We start from the raw sequence: 20,880 nt of genomic DNA, 5'->3' as shown, positions 1-20,880 counted from the left end.
TAGGAGAAAGGAAAAATATTTCATGCTCTTTAAATCTGCTTACATAGTACCTTTGTGAACTACAGATGAGCATGTATGTGTACAGAAGCAACTACTTTTACCACAGCAGTGTAAGCGCAACTCAAACTTTCAATCATCCATGACTGCCAGACAAGATCCAGCACAAAGCTGGTCACCAAGTGCCCTCTGCAAGAAGACACTAGCCTGAAAAGATACCTCCTACCTACTGCCTCTCATCATCATCCAGATCATTCTTACAATCCCATTGCCCAAGAAGACTAGAGACCTATCTCCCAATGCAAGAATGACAGACTACTACATCTTACACACAAAATTTCAAAATTTACTTTGAACCTCACAAACTCCAATTCTGGCCTCTTAAACTGTGTATATGGTATCACTCCTGGTAATGTACAACCTTCCTATCAAGCATCTGTAGAAATAATGCCAAGCAACAATTAAAATTTGATTTGGATAGCCCAATAAATAGGAGAGATGAATAAAAATAAAGTATATTTCAGTATACACTTAATTATTTATTTCTTATCTAACTTAAGCTAGATGAAAACATTTTAGCTCTCCAGTATGTAAAAAAGACATCACACAGATGTTTTAAATACCTGGTGAATAAGGTCATGCCGTACCAAAACACTAGCACAATGATTTAATGAAATCAGGAATGCTCAACTGCTACCTGAGACCCATAAAACAAAAAGACATTTTTAACACATTGTGGTCTTCCTCTGTGTTCTAATGCTAAGTGTCACTTAAATATTTACAGTACAGTTCTGGAATCTGCAAAAATATCCGTTCTCTCAACGCTATGACGAACACTAAAGGGGAAAAAAAATCTAATTTCCAAGTTTACAAATGAAGAATTAAATTATGTGCCTGATATCTACAAGGTGGGACTACATGAATGAAAGCCTCAGGAGCTGAGAAGAAAGACAATGAAGATTCAGATTCAGACTCTTAAATTTTTTGGTTTTATGAAAAAGATTCTCTCCCTGAAATGTCTCTTACTGAATGCAAGAGCTAATTTACTAATTCCACCAGTCAAATTAGTTGCAGTTCACTTTTTGTCCTACCCCAGTAGCAATACACACTTTACATTATTTTATTTACTTTGAACAACAATAAAAGAAATAGCCTTGTTAACATGCTACAGATATTTCATTTTATCTCTCTCTCCCATGTTTAGCTACACAACAGAGTCCCTGAGGAATTTTCTGGAAGTGCTCTTGCTAGGGTTAAGACTATTCCCTCTTGAGAGCACTGCTCAGAACTTCATCCCTAACAAACAGATATTCCAATCTGGCCTTGATTGTCATAAAGTCTTACATCTTTATTCAGTTCCAGACATACTACTATAGAGCACACCTTCACCTCTGCTTTATCTTAAGCTATATACACGTGAATAACTCAAGTCAGATTAACTCAAGAAAAGTGATTTGCCACATTGCAAAGCAATACAAACAGCTGTGTCCACATAGTAAGGCTGTTGGAAGCTTCAGTCCCTGATTTAATTCGGCAGAGATTCAGCCCAATCCGGTGGGCAAATCTCTGAATCCAAATACAATCAGGAGACCCTTTAATCTCTCCAAATCGAATAGGAACCCTCTGAATCGATTTGGAGAGATTTGGAAAGATCTGGATATACACACAGCTTTAAATGTTTTTTTCTACATACCCTGAGGTACCAGTACAGCTTGTGAACACTGTGATGCTGGGGCAGACAGAGGGTCCCACAAAAGCACAGGGGTCTCCCCAGCGTGCTCGGCAGCAGACCCGGAAATGGATCAGAAACATTTCCAGTCCGCTTCTGGGTCCGCCAAGGAGCACACAGGGGAGCCCCCCCACACGTCCCCCAGCTTGGCAGCTGGTGCCTCCTGGGTCTTGGGGGGGGGGGAGGACCTGGGGTCCCCTTGCAGCCAGTCACCAAGGCAGGGGAGTTAGGGAGGGGAGAGGGGACCCGCACACTCCCAAGCAGACCCGGAAGTGAACCGGAAGTACTTCCACTCCACTCCCGGGTTTGCCATCGAGCACACAGGGCCCGGCCCCCCCGTGCTCCTGTGGGACGCTCCATCCACCTCAGCACCACAGTGTTCATGCCTGGTACTTCAAGGTACAGGCATACCTCGTTTTATTGTGCTTCGCTTTATTGCGCTTCACAGATATTGCGTTTTTTACAAATTGAAGGTTTGTGGCAACTTTGCGTCGAGCAAGTCTATCGGCGCCATTTTTCCAACAGCATTTGCTCACTTCGTGTCTCTGTGTCACATTTTGGTAATTCTCACAATATTTCAAACTTCAGCAACCACCACCCTGATCAGTCAACAGCCATCAACATCGAGGCAAGACCCTCCACCAGCAAAAAGATTACGACTCGCTAAAGGCTCAGATGATGGTTAGCATTTTTTAGCAATAAAGTATTTTTTAATTAAGGTATGTACATTGTTTTTTAGACAATGCTATTGCACACTTAATAGACTACAGTATAGTGTAAACATAACTTTTATATGCACTGGGAAACCAAAAAATTTGTGTGACTCACTTTATTGTGATATTTGCTTTATTGCAGTGGTCTGGAACCGAACCCGCAATATCTCTGAGGTATGCCTGTATGTAGAAAAAGTTTTTAAAGATGTTTCTATGGCCAAATCATTGATTCTCCAAATCAACACCAAATCTTCAGATTTGGCCAAATCAAATTGGGGACAGTGATCTGAATCAGCAAATCAAATCACTGTCCCTGATTTGGGCTGGATGCATGTTGAATATGGCTCACTTTGCACACCCCTGCCACATAGGCTGCACACTCGTGTGTGGCACTATGACTTCTTTGGTTGTAGCTCATGGTTTTTTACACTAAAGCAAGCATAGCAATTCTAAGAATTCTATTAGTGAACTGCAGGAGATTCTGTCCAACTTTCATTAGGTACATGGGGGAAAAAATAAGTGCAGGAAGACAGGAGGAATAAGAGCATTCACATTCATTGCATAGGCCATACGAGTGCAACTCCTCAGCTGTTAACTCAAGCTGTAGCCAATAACACCCAACAGACCAGCTCTTTTTAAAAAGGACCATTACCCACACACAAAATACTTACGCTCAGGAAATGCTTGAGATTTAATTCAGGTCAACTCTGCCATGAAGAGGAACCTATGGATCCAATAAGGATGGCACATCAGTAGCAGTACGCATCCGTGCCAAAGCAACTGGCTTGTGGCATGCAACACATTGTGTCAAATGGATTGAGTGGTTTTCAACACTATCTACACACTAGAAGAATTAAAACAAAGAGGCAGGGAGCATAACCCTGCCTGACAAGTTTATTACCTCATCTGAACAGATGCTGCTACTATGGTTTATGAAAGAACTGCGTGACGTACTTGTACACACACAAGAAGAAAAGTAAAGAACTGAATCAATCTGTGTCCAAACACATGCCAAGACATGTGCCTTCACTTGACAGATTTAGAATTTTCTGAGCCAAAGCCTAGAAATGTCTTCTTTCTCCGACATGTATAGACAAATAACAGGTTTGCTTTAAACGCTTCCACCATCACTAATGTTGCAAGCCTTTCTTAATACACCTATTCACCTAATCTACATGTGCTTCCTGGATACAGTGGTCAGGAAAAGAAGAACCCCATCCTTCTGTTTCACCACAGCCAGGAACGAGGCCGCAGGAAGCAGTAAGAGAAACATCCCAGACTCTGGATAGAGGGAAAGAGGTTCTGTCCCAAAGATCAGCTAGAGAATAAGAGAATTTAGGTGACTGTAGCTGCCAGGCAATCCTAAAGAAATCTTGTAGTCAATAACCTTAAAGGTTGGTCTGCAATTCGAATAAAACCACCCCATGGTTGTTCATATTAAATAAAATAGAAGACACTGAAGTCCTTACTTGAGTATTTATTAAAATGCAACTCCTTCTCCCTATAATGGACACCATTCAGAATTTACTGTTTATAGCAATCTGACTGGAGTTAGTGAGAATATCAGTTATAGATCACCGATGTATTGACTCCCTTGTAATGTTTCACTTACATTTTGAAAGCCACTATAAAGTCATTTAAAATAAGCACAGAAGTCAGAGACTGACCAAAAAAAAAATCAACATAAAAAGTTCAACTGAACAAAATTTAAGATTTGAAGTTTTAAAAAAATTGAATGGAACTAGCCAGCAGGCTCTTTTATAAATCCCTAAACATAAAAAAAAAAAGTTTATGAGAATTCAACTGCAATTCATGTACTTCTATATTTACACAAAACTTACAGCAGTGAACACATACACATTACCCAAGCTTCCTCAATCACCTGAATAATAATTAAGTATTCAGATTGAAAACTGGTAGCCCCACGCTAATCTGAAAACAAATTTCACATATCTTATGCACCAGGGATAAAATCACCTTACATAATACAATGAATTTCTAACTTTTAAATGCTTGTTCTAGAAACACAATATGCTCTAAATCTGAGTGAATTTAAAAAAAAACAACACCAAAAGAACAAATTAATATCTTTCACAAGAGAGTTGGGTTACATTATCCAAAAATGAATTGGCCCCATAGAAAACAATGGAACCACATCCTTATATTGTTTCTATGGTATACATACATAAAAATTAATATTTAAAAAAAATGTAAAAGGTTCCAAGTTTATATATCTATTTGTCTGACAAATCATCTGAACACATACTCAGCATTCCCTGGTGTAAAAAACTCAAAGCCTTAGAATTAAGCCATGAGATTTTAATAATTTCAACTATGAAAATAATGGCTTAGATGCAGTCTTTCTACAGTAAACACCCTACTAGTCCAGAAGTAAACTATATATAGTTCAGACAGCATTCTTTTTTAAAACTCAAATTTTTGAGAGAGAACAAAATATGATTTAAAATTAAACTGAGTTTAATTAGTTTATAATTGTATGTTGAAGGTGGGTCTCTCCTAAGAAGGCAATATGCATATTAAGTAAATATGCCACTAAGCAAGATTACTTTGAAACAAAGATTGTGCCCATACTTGTAATGACATAATAATCAGCATTGCCATTTCAATGGGATTGAAGACAGAGAAGTTTAAACTGAATCACTTATAGAGCTCAATTCCCATTTCACACACACATCTGCATGCTAGTCTGTTTGGAAAAAAAAGAAAGTAGTTTCCACGGCAACTTGCCCATCATGTTATTCTTTCTTCTACTATTCTAAACTGGAAAACTATGCTTTTAACAGGGCACGTGCTATTAGGCCAAACATTTTCCGAATGTTTTCAAAACAGTCAAATATTCTTAAACTAAAGCCATAACTGAACTTTTTGTTTTGTTTAATTGACCTTTACATTTTCTTCATTATGGATAAAACAATTCTTTGTGTGCTGGCCCAGATCTACAATTTTATCTTATGAATCACACAGGAAGGATGATCTGATACACATGAAGAAAAAAATAGCACAGACTATCAGCTTTCGTGTGCTCCAGATTTCTGGATTGTGCTTGTAAAAGCAATGCTGCATAACATTAAGGAAAACAATCTAACTGAATTAAAGTGTTCACACACCCACGCACAGAAGTCATAGTGAATAACTAGCTACCTTTTAAGTCTGAATGCCATGGTGACCAGTCCTCCATGATGACTACTCTTCACTCTCCCCTAACCAATATTTCTTTCCACCCCCACCCCAACTCCCCCTTCTGCTGCATATACTTAAGTCAAAATTGTACTAAGTTCTAAAGGAATTACTAGACCTGCATTGGGGTCAGGCTATAAAAGAGGCATCTATTTAAAAAAAAGCTGTTCTTGCCCAGCCACCCTGACCTATTACCCTAAACACACCCTTTTAAAGGTTGATTTGCACCATTCCTTTGTGAGCAATCAGACCAGGACAAGGGTGTGGCCCCAACCCAAATCCAGCCCTGTTTTCCATCACCTGGAACTCTTCCCCTTTATCCTGCCAAATGCCCCAGTCAGGCAGGGGAGGTTCAAGAAACTACAATATTAGCTTCTGACTTTTAAGGACTGCTATTCCAATTGCAGCATATCCAATGTACTGAAATGCCAGTTTATGTATAGAATATCACATGCTATTAAATAAAATAAAAAATTTTCACTTGTCTATTATTCTGTTAGGGAAAAAGCAACTTCTTACAGCTAGGAGAATTAATCTTACTGCTGATTTATAGGGAAGCTGTCGTGCAAAGACACTACATGCCCATATCTGCATGCCCAGTTTTTGTATCACCTACTATCAATGGCTTGCCCCATTGCTATTAACAACTTGCCCCATTGCTATTAACACAGGTAAGTAGCTTATATTCACCAACAGGTTTCTCTTCATAGCCTGACAAAGGGCTTATTGTGTAAACCAAGCCCAGCTGTACTGTCAGTTACACCCACACAACCCATTCATTCCTTGGTATGAAACAATAAAAAGAACTTAGTGCTTTAAAGTTACAGCATAAGCAGTTCCATTAACATTTCTAGTGAAAGATGTTTCTTAAAAAGTTCAATGAGGATACTGTAACAGGGGGCCATCCCAGGGACCATCCAATCATTGGCCGGACCACCTGACTCTCCTGCCATGCCTTTGTTAGAACTAAAAAGTTGTAGGCAGGAGGCTGCCCATTTATTGCCCCAATGCCGTGGGTGTAATACATGGCTCTGAACCATCCCTACACCATGTCCCATGCCTCACAGATGGCATCCAAAAATCACTTCCAACTCCCCCAACCACATTGCCGGGCCAAACTTGGCCTCTGGCAATCAGGCATCCTCAGGGATATCCTGTCAAATCTGTAGGATGCTACCTGCTGTACCACAATGCCTTCGAGGACTTATTGTCCCAAATTCCTAACTATGAAGCTTGTCAGGTACAACCAGCAGTAAAACAGTGTATTGACATCAGTGCATTTCCACTGGTGCATCCAAAAGTACAAACTGGCTTTTCACATGGTGTTTCAAGCTGAGCAGCATATCCAAGAATTCATGCCTATAAACAGTCATGATTTGCAGAGATTGGAGTACTCAAATTGTGTTATGAAGGCTTTTTGCTACTACACTCTATTTTCTGCATCAGCTTGATTACTGTAGATCTGTTTTTATATGTAGCACCACACTGAAGTGTCTAATTATTTCTGCAATTCAAGCATTTTCTAGTAAAGGAATATGGTATACTATGCCAGTGAAGGGCTTCTACTGTGGATACAGCTAGTCTAGTAGGGAAGCATGTTCCACCGATGTATAAAACCATACCCCCTCCCCCCACAAATCAAGAACAGTTTTGCTTATATAATTGCATCTGCACTAGTCTTCTGCTGGGAAATGCATCTGTTTCAGATCACCCAACACCCCTGACACACACATCTCAGCTGGCAAAAATCTATAATGCTGTCATGGCCTTACATTATGACTTCTGCTTGCTGTACAAATACTGATAATGTACCACGTACAGATTTACAGTGGGTGCACACCTCATATATACATGTTTGTCTCAAACTAAGCTGTCAACAAAGAACCTCCTATTTGCATAGCAATTAAGTACTTATTTTGTATCATTAGCCCTACTCACAGAGAAGACAACTAACTTATGTAATGCCCTAGGGAAAAGAATATTCCCGGAAAGCCTGCTACTCAAGTTGTCATATACAGCCTTTTTTTCCATCACTAAAAAAGCTGTTTTCCTGTCAGTAACTAACACACATAAGCTCTCTCACAGCAAAACCAGTCAAAATAAGGTATTCTGAATCTAAATACCTAAAAGTTATTTTCAAACATTGTCTCTGACTTATAATTAATTTGCTTTCTAGTGGAGCAGCTCCCCCACCATAGTGCTGCCACTGTGGCTTCTCTCTACTGTATGGGCAAAGCCTCCCACACAAGCCTCCCAGCTCCATGAGCTGGATAAACTATGGCTCCATAGGGCAGGCCACAGACTGTTGACCCCTAATCTACCAGATTAGGCAAAGTTACCCTGATTTCAGATTTTGTACTGTCTCGCTACTCTTTTTCGACATACATAATGCCAATTACACCAGTATAAACATTTACTCTCTCCAGTATCTTAAGCCATGTTAAACTGGGTGCCCAATCTGGGGTAGCTGCTGGCTAGCATAGTCAGATAAAAAAAACATGCTATAACTTCAGGGGATTTAAAAGAAGAGTCCTTCACTATACACCCAGAAGCAGGCAGGGGGGAAAAAAGATGCAGACTTCTTCCAAAGTTATGCCATGGAACAACCCAAAAGTCAATATGGGCACAGCGAGGGCCTAATGGCACCAAGGGATATGAGCTGACAGTTACATACATTTTTCCAGTCTTCAACAAATAAACTATGCACACAAAACAGTTACCTGATGGTAAAGTGTCATTTACGTGCTTGTAAAATGCATGCTAAAAAGACAACTACTCAAAATTATGTAAGAAAACTGTATTCTCCTCCAAGTTTGGAATTGATGGTTCATCCTAGGAACACAGGAGAGTTTGTCAATGACTTCATTGATTTTTAAAAGACTAAAAAATAAGCTAATTATCATGCAAGGTTCACTTTGTAAAATGTGCCCAGTGATGCAGTCAGATTCATGTTGCCATACTCCAAACATTTCAAATAGTTACAAAAAAAATACCTTGAGCAGAAAATTGGATTGTTTTGATTTGACTAGATAACCTTGGCACCTCCTACAACAAGTGACCCCAAATCAAAGTCCACCAAAGTCAATAGGAGTCTTCTCAATTACTTCAACAAGCTTTGGTTTAAGGTCAAATAGTAGCTCAGGACCAAGGAACAACTCTTTGATTTCATATAGCCAGCCAGTACAGGTTATCATTTGTGTGCGTGATACATATATAGTTGCATTCTTTTCATTTTTGAGGGATAGGTTGAGTGTAAATCAGCCAACTAAGGGAAACTGTTTAGCAACAATAAAGATTCACCAGGACAATCATTCAAACACATAGGTGTTGAAAAGTTTCTGAACATATGGTTTAAGCTTGTAAGGAAACAAGAAAAAACAAACGGACAGCATTAAACAGACAAAATATTCAAGTTATTTAGATATAGAATGTGCCTTTATGCAAACTTTCAACTTGCAAACAAATTGAAAGAAAGTTTATGCAAACACAAATTGACCTCTCCAGACAGGGGAAGGATGTTGGTTTGAATTTAGGCAGAGAAGGTCTACCTGGGGTCTATACCCTGGATGACTGCTCTAATGACTAAGCCATTATAAGAGTATAAAAATATAACTACAGGAAGAAACACAGGCTTAGGCTATGGACTGGTATTACATTTGTGTCATGAGAAATGCCTTTATCTAGCATTTCAAGGGGGAGAATTGTAGAAGAAAACCAGCTTTCATTAAAAACCAACCAGAAAGTTCTCCTTCACAAAAAGAAGCTTTTTTGAGCCAGCTTCAACAGTTGTACACTTCTCTCAGGTTCCCAGTATCCCTCAGCCCTCTGCTCTCCAAGGAAGAAGGAAGGAGCCAGCTGTCACACTGGCTCCCAACAGCTCATCTATCAGAGAAGCATCAGTTAAGCTTGGGGGTGCCCTGTTGCCAGACACCTAAATTGTGCCTAGACTGATCAAGCTACTAGTACCTTTGCCTCCTGCCCCACACATTGACCCTGGTCACCCCAGTCTGTACAGGGAAGGGGACAAGGGGAAGGGGCACTTGCCTACAGCTCAACCTATCCAGCAGGAATGTACAAAATGGGCCGTATTCAATTCCAATTCAGATATGGACCAAATCAGAGACAGTGATTCCATTAATTAATTCGGATCACAGTCCCAATTCGATTCAGCCAAATACGAATCTGAAGATTCAATGCCGATTTGGAGAATCAGCGATTTGGCCGTAGACACATCTTTAAATGTCTTTTCTACATACCTCGAGGTACCAGGTACAGCTCATGAATGCCGTGATGCTGGGGTGTCTGGAGCACACGTGCTCCACGGTGAACCCAGAAGTATGTCCGGTCCACTTCCAGGTCAGCCAAGGAGCACGCAGGGCCCCCCCGCACCTCCCTGGCTCAGCGATCAGCTGTGGGGGAACCATAGGTGTCCCCCCCAGACTCAAAAGCACCAATCGCCGAGCTAGGAGGAAGCGGGCCCCCATGCTCCCTGGTGGACCCGGAAGTGGACCGGAAGTGCTTCTGGTCCACCTCCAGGTCTGCTGCTGAGTATGCTGGAGAGCCCCCTGCACTCCTGTGGGACGCTCTATCCACCCCAGCATCACATCATTAACGAGCCACCTGGTACCTAGAGGTAACTAGAAAAAACATTTAAAGCTATGTCTATATACAAATCTTTCCTAATCTCTCCAAATCAATTCAGAGAAATTAAAGGGTCTCCTGATTCGATTCAGATTCGGCCACCAAACTGGAGCGAATCTCCACCAAACTGAATCAGAAACCAAAGCTTTGCACAGCTCTACTATCCAGGGTGTCAACAGGAGACCTTGTGTCTGCCACGAGGGAAGCGGGAGTAAAGGAACAACCTATCATCTCCGGCTGGAGGGCTTGCCTCTGGGGAGACTTTTTTGTGCTCTGGCCTGGGGGGTAGAACACCTATATGATTCCCCCATCCTGCTGCATTTTCCAGCACTGAAAATTTCCCAGAAGTTTGAAGCCCTGGGAACGATCGTGATTTAAGACAGACATACCGACAGACATACCCCATCATTTGCCTATTGGCAAGGTCTAGACAGCTGCTGCTTGGTATGCTGGTTGTTTTGGATCTGATGCTAAAGCAAATAACTCTCTCCAGGCACCGTATGGGGTAGAGGTGATCAACTTGCAGCACATGTACCACAAGCAACATGGGCACCTGCTACATTTGCCACACAACTAACAAGGAAAGGTGCAGGGGGCAGGGCAGATACCTGCCAAAAAGGGTTAGCCAGCACTGATACCTCATGCAGGGTTCTGAATTCCACTCTGGGGTCCAGGAGCCTAGAGTTATGAAACATTCAGTATTACTACAGACCCAAGATCTTTTTTTTAGATCTAGCCCAAATAGCTTACTAATAAATAGCACTCAGCCACTGGGGGGGAGGGGGAAGAAGGAGGGAGAAGAAAAGTCAGAGGCAACTTCAGGAGAGAGGGGTCTAAAAAGAACCTGTTCCCTAAAAATTAAGAAAAAAATAAAAACATCATATTTAGGCGAAAGAAAAGAGAAGTCTTGCTAACAGATGGGTAAAACTGTAAAGCTTAGCAAGAAGAGTGTGCAACGCCCTCTGTGCTGCTATCAGACACACACTGTATGAAATACAAAACCTGTTAAATGAAGAGAAGTAGCCTAATCTGCCGTTACGTTTGTTTTCAAGTGCTTTATGGAGGCCATTACCATGGAACCTGGGTGCTTCATATTCCATTAAAAACAATATATCAACACATTTAACAAAATGTGAGTCACCTAGATGAATGACTAAGACAGACAATCAGTGCAGGCAGTCATGATGTGATGGTGATTATTACGATAAATTGCACTTGTTTTCATAACTCTGCCTTAACTTAATTATTGTTTTCTTTCCCTTTTCAAAGGTATTTAGGTGATTTTTAAATCCTTTAAATAGTGGATTAGGTGAAATGACATTACTGAAAGTTTCCAGACTGAAGATTCTGCAGCCATGGACAGCACAAATCTTCTTAAATGTGGCTCTTGCTCTGACCTAAGCTCTGTTACAGCGTCCCCCTGCTCCTCAATGCTGCCAACAATTGTGGTAGATAATTCCCGTTGAAATAAATGAGGTAAAATTCTATTAGTGTCAGTTTCTCTGGCCTAGTTTTTGCCTGCCTGCATACACCAGGATACCCTGAGAGCTAGCAGCAAACCTGGAGTTGTTACACCAAACTCCCCACCCATTCCATAATTAGTCTTTCTAGTAGTACTCTGTGCCAACTATGACGGCAAACAGAGACCATCAAACCATGATAGTTTTGGCTAATTTTATGTTTCAAGTAGTCTGATCCTGAAATGCTAGTTATCGCTACAAGGGAGATTGTCAGAGAGGTAAATGTTATAATCTCCACTCCCCTTCTATGACAGCATCATCAACCAGCTTTTTGTTTGTTTGTTTGTTTCATAATGGCATTTTTGACCCTTCAAACACCTGGTCTGACCTCCTTTACATCTATTCCAAATAATGCCTATCACAGATCAGCACCTGAGTAAAGAACAGCTGGTTACAGCTCAATTTAATTAAAATTAAGGAGCTTCCTCTGCAACACACATGCATACATTATAAAGGGTCTCCATCCTCAATTTAAGAGTGCATTACAGCCATTTGCTACTCCCAGACACTGCACGGGAAAACTGATCTATGTAACTTGGTATGGGGACAGAGGTGAGCAGGATCAGGGAACTGGGGAAACTAGCAGGTCCACAGGGGAGTTGCCTAGTTAAGGCAAGAGTCCAGGGGGCTAAAAATAGCCCTGTCAGAGGAGGGGGAGACAGCCACAAGGCTGGGGTGAGCAGCTGTGCTTTCTTAGACTGGGTTAATTCAATCTCTATCCAAATTAGTGGACCAACTTAGATTTTGCGTACCATCTTGGGGCAAATTAAGCCCTCTGCACACTTGTACAATTGGGCATTTAGTTGACCTAACCCTGATTAGGTCAATCTAAATGTAATGCCTGTATGTACTCAAAGCGAATCTGCTGTCTCCTAGGTTTCTCCTTGCTTATCTGTCCATGGTAGCAAAATAATCACTTACCCTCAACCTCAGCTAAACAGAAAAATCACTACTGATCCCAGCAGTGACAGACTACACTACGGTGAACCACACACTCATGATTTCTACATTTAAATAGCTACATATCATTTATAGGAATGAAGCAACACACCACGAGAGACCCAGGTGCTACAAGTCACAGGAATATTGTAGTTATTCATATTAACACCACAGGGGTCCATCTTCTGCACAGCCTCCTCCCAGCCAGTGAATGCACAGTTCAGTTTAGGTTCTCCACCCTGATCCTCAAAGCACTCCATGGCATTCACCTAATTACCTAAGGAATCACTTCCACTATCAGTACCCAGAGACAGATCCTTTAGGACCTACCAATGAAAGACAGTGGTCATAGACAGATACCAGCTAGACCATTTCAAAGCTACAAATCACTCTGGAAGCTGCAAATGTTGAGACTTTAACTTAACTCCCAGAACTAGACTGTCCCCTCCTGTATACTAAGGGGAAGACAGAAAGAAATGCAACAGCTTGCCATATGAGGAAAATGTGTTCCATACTCCAAAAGTACTTATCAGCCGAGTTCTCCATATCAAAGCAGTCAGTACAAAGGGTGGTTAACCAGGGAACATATCACTGTGGCTACTCCCAACCAGGAAGCAACTCTATCACCTCACCACTAGCAAAGGGGCAAGGAAAGAGCACCATGCACCTTGCTTGGCTCTTCTGCTAGCTGGACAGGAACTAGGGGTTTTTCCACATTAGCTTCTCTCCTGACTCCAACAACTTTTGCCAAACCAACCATATGTCACACACTATGTATGCACTAATCAAACTCTCTCGCATAGAGACTGAGAGGAGGATCATGAGTAGATATAATTATTTTCTAATAGGAACACAGGACTGAAAAGAATCTCCTGGCTCAGTCCCACAGGCAACCCCATCATATCCTATTAAGAGAATTATCAAGCTCTGTACTAGAATTAGTTGGGTTTATCTCCACTACTCCTATTAAATAGCTATTCTAGGGCCTCTTTCTCCATTCCTCTCATGGTTAGAAACCTCTAATTTTCCACCTAAATTTATTCATATGTATTTATACCAACATTGTCTTTTAGTTGGTAGACAAGCCCACCTCAATATCTACCTCCTTCTTGTGATGCAGTCATAAAATGATGTACACATAAAATGCACAAGTATCATGATATAAGTCAACTAGTAACTTATCAGCATTAAGAGAAAATCTCTAACAGTTGTGTAATAACTGTCCATTAAGTGGATCCTTTAACATTCTTCTGGTACTAATCACCCATGGCAGCAGGGTGAGGTAAGGATATGGTATTATATGGGCCAAGAGCATAGTAACTGCCAGACTTGATCTTTTTTTTTTTAACTGAGTACATGGCGTAGGAAAAATCAACAAATGCTGCTTTGCTTCTTACAGAACTGGACAGATTTGCACAGCCAAACAGCCAGTACCCTAGAAATACTTACTGCACAATAAAGAAGTATTGTCAGGGGAGGATTCCAATTTTCTCTATTAGGACCCAATTTGCAAAGCAGATGAGCACCTGAAACTCCCATCCAAATAAAAAATGCAGGTACTCAGCATCTTTTCCTATCAGTCTTAATTAGCAGACAAAAGGAAAAGTCTGTAAAATATTTCAAACTGAAGCTAAAATTAACACACAAAAAGATAATATTCCAAAGGGGCAAAAATAAGTCACACTATAACCATATGTGCTCACATACAGACACCTAGCACACTACAATAAAGTTCTTGACAATACTGACATTAGGCTGCAATTTTAGAACGAGATCTTCTGGTACTTTTGTCCCAGAGCAATTTCAAAGTAAGTGCTTTGTCAGAGAATAAAATAAAATAAAATTGCTTGGCATACTTAAGCTAGGTTAAGTAACTGACCAAATTAGGAATACCAGGAAACTTTAAAGCAATTCTGCTTTATGTAAAAAGTTTAAATAAGGACAAATAACAAATATATTTATGTGATATCTTTTGGTGTTTTGGAGGAAAACAGGCATCTACTGGGTTCCATGAAATTTTAGTTGCACTCATTGCTATGATGTAGGAATACAAATCATGCAGTAATTTTTCTTCTTTAATTAAAAAGGCTTGCAGTTGGACACTAGGAGACAAAAGAAAGGGGTCAGGTTGTGATTTAAGGGCATAATTATAAATGTGTTTTCTTCCCAGAAGAATAGGTGTACAATAAAGCAGGGTGCCTTCAATTATGGGGCCCTTTCCTAAAAAAAAAAATCAGATTGTTTTAGTCTTTCTAGGAGCCTAGCTCTTTTTAATATTAAATTCACTAAAATGAATACATTCTGGTAAATCTTTTTTAACCATTACGTGCATCTAACCCTTTTATTCCCTTGAAGTCTGTTCAGCTTTCCTTTCCTTTTCCATAAGATGCTGCCTTTTCCCTTCAATCTGCTTCACCTTTATTTTGTCAGTTTCACAACAAATATTTGTTTTGCATTTACTTTTCTTCCTTCCCAAACCTTCATGGGTTTCATTTTTTCACCCTGTTTCTCCAGTTGCTCCCTACATATCTGCAAATTTGTGGAGAGAGGCAATAGGTATGAATCAAAATTTACTACAGCCCTACGTGCTTATCCTAAGTACCAAATCCTATTCACATGAATGGCTCTACACTAACTTCAGTGGCACACCTATGTGAATCAAGGATCCTGCATTTTTTATGCAATTAACATGTCACAAATGGAATGCCTAACTATATACAGTTGATCCTAACTAATTAATGGATTGGGAAATCCATCTTTCAAAAAAAAATTACAACATAGGCCAATAACCTCAGGAACAAGCAAATCCTGCTTACAGCATTCAAAACACCCCCACCCACAACAAGATATCTAGAGAAACCAAGAAGGAAACTGTTGTAAAATGCAGGTTGCATATAAATGAGAACGCTTGTTTTGAAATAGCCAAGACATTTAAATATGAAAGTAGGAACTAACTAGCCAAATGATTATAGGAAGAAAACGCTTTTTAAAGGACACTTGGGAAAGGGATTTTAGAAGTATGACCGACACCTAATGTTTTCATTTAAGAAACTGATCGGGCATATCTTTGTCGGCTCCTAAAACTGTCCAAATCGCTATTAAATTTCAATACATATGTAATAATTTCATAGATTTCATAGACATTAGGGCTGGAAGGAACCTCAGAAGATTATCGAGTCCAGCACCCCCACCCAAAGGGCAGGAAGTCAGCTGGGGTCATAGGATCCCAGCAAGATAAGCATCCAATTTACTCTTGAAGGTGTTCAATGTACATGCTTGAACCACCTCCAATGGCAAGCTGTTCCAGACCTTGGAGGCTCGGACAGTAAAGAAATTCTTCCTTATGTCCAGCCTGAAACGGTCTTGCAGCAGTCATTCCTGTTGCTCCCATACTTGACTGCAAAATCCTAAAGCCATTCCTGGGAATCTTCCTTTGGAGATATTCTGAAAACGTTCCATCTCCATCTGATAATTGTAGCCTAGTTAGAAAGTATCTGGCTTCTTTTTTTTTTAAAAAAAAGGTAAAGACTTCAAAACATATGACCTGCTAAAATTGTGTAAAATTATATTATCAATGTGCTAAAAGCATTTCTGTTCAAATAAAATGTGCAAAGATTAACCAATTAATCAAAACCCTTAGTCCACATAAATCAAACAGATGACATGCACCTTTCCTCTTCAATGTGGCTTTTCCAAAATAAAGCTCCCAAAGCCAGGCCCTTTAAATTTGCAATCTGTCTACAGACAAGCTCCTAATAGATTAACTAAACTTATTTTAAATTGACAGAACACAACATTATATGACAAGATTTTAGATGGGCCCAGTTCACCAAGAATCATGAAAGTTATTACTGTGCTCATATTTGTAATCATACTCGCCCACACTGTACTCAGAGATTAATCAGGGCTGGTTGGGAAATTAAACAATAAGCAGACAAAACTACTAATTTAGGGGTGGGCAAAATTCACCCCAGGGGCCAGATGCAGCCCACCAGGCCATTCTATCCAGCCTGCAGAGCCCCTAAAAAATTTAGAAAAGTAATATTTATCTGCCCTGGGCTGCCTGTCATGCGGCCCTCAATGGCTTGCCAAAACTCAGTATGTGGCCCTCTGCCCAAAATAATTGCCCACCTCTGTACTTGGCCATTCCTTAACAGCTGAAGCTTGGTATATTATTATTATTAAGCTGGATAAGAGTTAACAACTAATTAGCAGTCATTGCCCCTCATTGCTAAACAGTTATGAATATGATAAATTAAGGGCAAACTCCTCTGGCCTGCCAGTCCATGGGCCAAATGAATGGCATGGGGTCAGCCCCATAAATCCCATCTGTTCCAGCTAATCTGGAATTTGCACTGCACATAGCACTTGTTCTAACCCAGTCCAGCACAGGTGCCAGTGCCACATGTATCACAGGTCCCAGACCAGCTGCAGCAAGCACTGGAGTGGATCCAGCATGTGAGGGACCCATAGACCCACCCCACCCTGCATACCAGGTTCAGCACTTGTCCCCCCCAGTTTGGGACTTACACTGTATAAGCCTTATGACCTGAACCAGCCAGAGCGGGCACTGCATGCAACCTGCATCCTGGACTGGCCAGAACAGGAGCCATGGACACTAGATCCAGAATGCAGGGGGGCACAAAGACCAGCACTGCACAGGCACTAGGTACAGTGTGTCCCCCAAAACAGGTGCTACATACGGTGCATGTCCCTGGCCCTGCGTGTGACCCAGGGCCAGCACAGGGGCCAAACAACATGGCTCCACAGCCAGATCCTTGACACCCCTATGATAAATTACTACCTTACCCAAGACTGTTCTTTGACTGGTCCTGAACTTAAAAGCGCACCATGTACTTCAGCATTAAATCCCTTAATCTGTTCCTTAACCGCCATTATAGAAAATTATGTTATAAACAGAAACTGCCAAGTCACAAGGCCTACATCAATGCTATAACAAACTTTTGGCACAGATACAATATATGGATGCAGACCCCACTTTATTCACTTTCCATGTATGCTAAGCCCTTTCTCTTTTGTAGTTAAACATCAAGCACAACTTTCACGCTTTGCCACCTGAGACTATATCATTTGCGTTGCCAGAAATCTAGTGCAAATGTGACGATATTACTAGATGTGATAATTTACAGTTTCAAATATAACTTCAGGGGGAAAAAAAAATCACACACACACACACACCAGCAGCAATCATAGCTGCCCCACTAACATAACCCAAGGAACTCTTTCAGCCTCAACGTATTCCTGGCCCAGAGCCATACCAAGCACAAACATACCCCTGGCCAAGGAACTCCATCACCTCTACCTTGTTCACCCAGCCAAGCTCTATACGTCCTGCCAGTTCCATCCCTAATTCTAACTCTACCACTGATATTATAAAATTATGTTTTGTGTTAGTGTCTGTAGTTTAAAAAGTTAAACCAGGCACAAGTTCAAAATGAAATCATCAACAGAATTAGGCACGTATTTTTGCCCTGGTAGTAAACTTCAACACAAACATGAATCTTTTGAAAGTACTGCAACTTAAACACTCAAAACTGAAGATTCAAAATACCTGGTCATGCAATTATGAATTGTGCAACTTTGAAGGTCACTTTTGAAAATTTGAATAGGAAGAGCAAAATCCTCCACTAGTGTAAACTGATGAGGAATTCAAACCACTGAAGTTATGCTGATGCATACAACTTGATCTGGTCTCTCGTGGTTGGTCAGTTCCTAACTGTATGAATTAGACAAGAAATTCAAGGATCCCCTAGTGTGAAAATGGTGTATAATTATTACAAATTTACTGAGTTTATGCTGTGCTGGAAGCAGGTATGGTTTTAAAGAGTGGAACAAAAATTAAATGGTTCCAGGACCTAAAATATGAATGAAATACGCATCTATAATATTACTAAAGTTGCACAACTAACATAGCAAAAAGTTGATTGAACCAGACTGAGATGATATGCCTTATAGACCAATAAGGTTTATAACCCACTTATATAAACTCACTTAAAATAATAAAAAGGTCTATATAATTCATATGTATGATCAAGACACAAGAGACTCAATCATAAAACACACAACTAACACAGTTAAAAATTCTAGTGGAAAGTGAAATTCTGAATTTTCTGACTTCGCATAACTATAAACCTGGCTTATATTGGCCCAATTATTTTGCATAAATTAAATTACCACACAAAAATCAATTATGATGTGCATGTGTGCTGAGGGCTTTTTACAGATGGTCCCCATCCAAAGACATATTTCATGATCAAGGTCTGTGAACAGATGAATTGCCTCACATCACTCAGAATGAGTCAACCAACCTATATCAACAGCAATGATTCCTTATATGGAAAATCTATGTCAAAAAATTGTTTATTATAGTTTGGCTGTTCTTAAAAGTGACACAGCAACTAGAAATAAGAGCCACTATCACAGTCACCTCTCCTCAAATCCCTAGCAGTTATTGTGTAGACCTCTAAAATTTGGCAGGGAGGAAGAATGTGTCAGTAAGACAGAAAACAAGATTAACATCTATAAAACGGCTGCATAAGAACCTCAAGGTTGAGTGGCTCCCATAACAGCTGTGTCTTCACAAGCATTCATAACTTGAAAATCCCAGGCACCAGAAAAGACAACAAAAAAAAAGTTCATCGTAAATTACCACAACAATTTAAGATCTCAAATATATTTGTCCTTTTTAATCACTAAAATGTCTTTCCAAAATGAGAACTGATGCAACAGGAGGGCTGGTTTTACATGCAACCCCTCTCCCTGTCCCCCCAAAAAGCAGAAATAAAAACAGACCCAGCTCCTCTACTGCTGATCACTGCTACCTTAAACAGCAGCAGAATGAAGAGTAGGGTGTCTGTACCCACCAGCTCGCAAAGAAGAATTTTAGTTGGTCTAAAAAAAAAATTATATATATATATATTGGATTTACCCAAAGAACCTGGATGGACAAGTAGAGGCACTTGCTGCTATTAGGTGTCCTCCTATGCTGCTATTAGGTGTCCTCCTATCAGTTTCCCATGACTGTTGTTTGAAAAAGTTCTGAGCAGCAGCTTCAAGCGCTTACAGCTGACAGAAAAAGAAGGTCCCTTTATAACAGGGGAAAAAAAGATAGAAAAAAGGTTGAGAGAAGAAAGAAAAAAAAAAGATGTCTCTGTTTTCACCCCAAGAGCTGGCTGGGAAGTGAGAGTTGAAGACAGCCAGGTCCTACTTCCTATCAGCAACCAGGGAAACAGCTAACTTTGACCACATCTTTGCTAACAGCCTGCTTAGCCTCCTGAACCATACAGCTGGAAATTTTTCAAGCCCAAAGAGATAAACCTAATGGCATGTATTAGGCGGTAATGGCTTTAATGCAAAGCGCTTACTGGCAGTTATTGATCACCTAGAAGCACTGGAAGCCCCAGGAAATCCAGCTGATTGCTCACTAGGCAAACACTAAGTCACCCTTCCACCACTTCTTTAAAAACACAAACACAAAAAAGTCACGCCTCGTCTTGCGTTCACAAGTTGGGGGTATCACCCGGGCCCTGAGGGGCGCCTACTCCTCACAGGCTTCTCCTGCCAGACCCGCGCCCAAGGAGGGTTGCCGGTACCCAGCAGTCGCTTCTGGGCCGCCGGCCTTGCCCCGAAACAAAGCGGTGTCCCCCGGCGGGAGACGTGCCCTGTCGCGGGGAAGTGTCCCGGCAGCAGGAAGCCCCGGGGCTGCGAAAGCCGCTGGCAGGAGGAAAGCCTGGGGGGTGCGGAAACCTGGACGAGGTCCCCAAAGAGACCTGACAGCGGATGTGGCTCAGCAGCCCCAGCCCTCGAGTGACAACCTCGGGGCCGGCAGGATGGACGAGAAGCCCCGAGCTCGCTGCCCGCGCCTCCCCCGATACCGCCCAACAGGTGCCCCCGCCGAGCCCGGGCGGAGGAGCGCGGCGCGGGGACACTTACGCTGCGGGAAGCTGCCGCTGCCGCTGCCGCCGTCACCGCCGCACCTGCCCCCGGTAGCCGCCGCGCCGGGAAAGGCGGAAGCTGAGGGCCCAGCTGGGCTGGGCTGGGCTGGGCTGGGCTGGGCCGGGCCGGGCCGCCCGCGCGGGAACTCCCTGAGGGGGAGGCAGCAGGGAGCAGTACCGCGTCCACT

General features: G+C 41.4%; 1 protein-coding gene across 2 annotated transcripts in view; it reads right to left on the bottom strand.

The window, feature by feature from the left end:
* Positions 1-20,788, bottom strand: part of GPD2 (glycerol-3-phosphate dehydrogenase 2) — a 130,876-nt gene extending 110,088 nt beyond the window's left edge. Inside the window, exon 1 of one of the 2 annotated variants that reach the window (XM_019554171.1) lies at positions 20,691-20,788. The gene's annotated coding sequence lies outside the window, so the exon portion shown is untranslated. Of the gene's footprint in view, positions 1-19,686; positions 19,726-20,690 lie in introns of those variants that run through there. The other variant, XM_019554172.1, reaches the window with a different exon arrangement.
* Between the last annotated feature and the right edge of the window lie 92 nt (positions 20,789-20,880).

The sequence above is a fragment of the Crocodylus porosus genome, unplaced genomic scaffold (genome assembly GCF_001723895.1).
Source record: "Crocodylus porosus isolate Cpor-Errol unplaced genomic scaffold, CroPor_comp1, whole genome shotgun sequence".
Lineage (NCBI taxonomy): Eukaryota > Metazoa > Chordata > Crocodylia > Crocodylidae > Crocodylus > Crocodylus porosus.
This window is presented reverse-complemented; position numbering and strand designations above follow the sequence as displayed.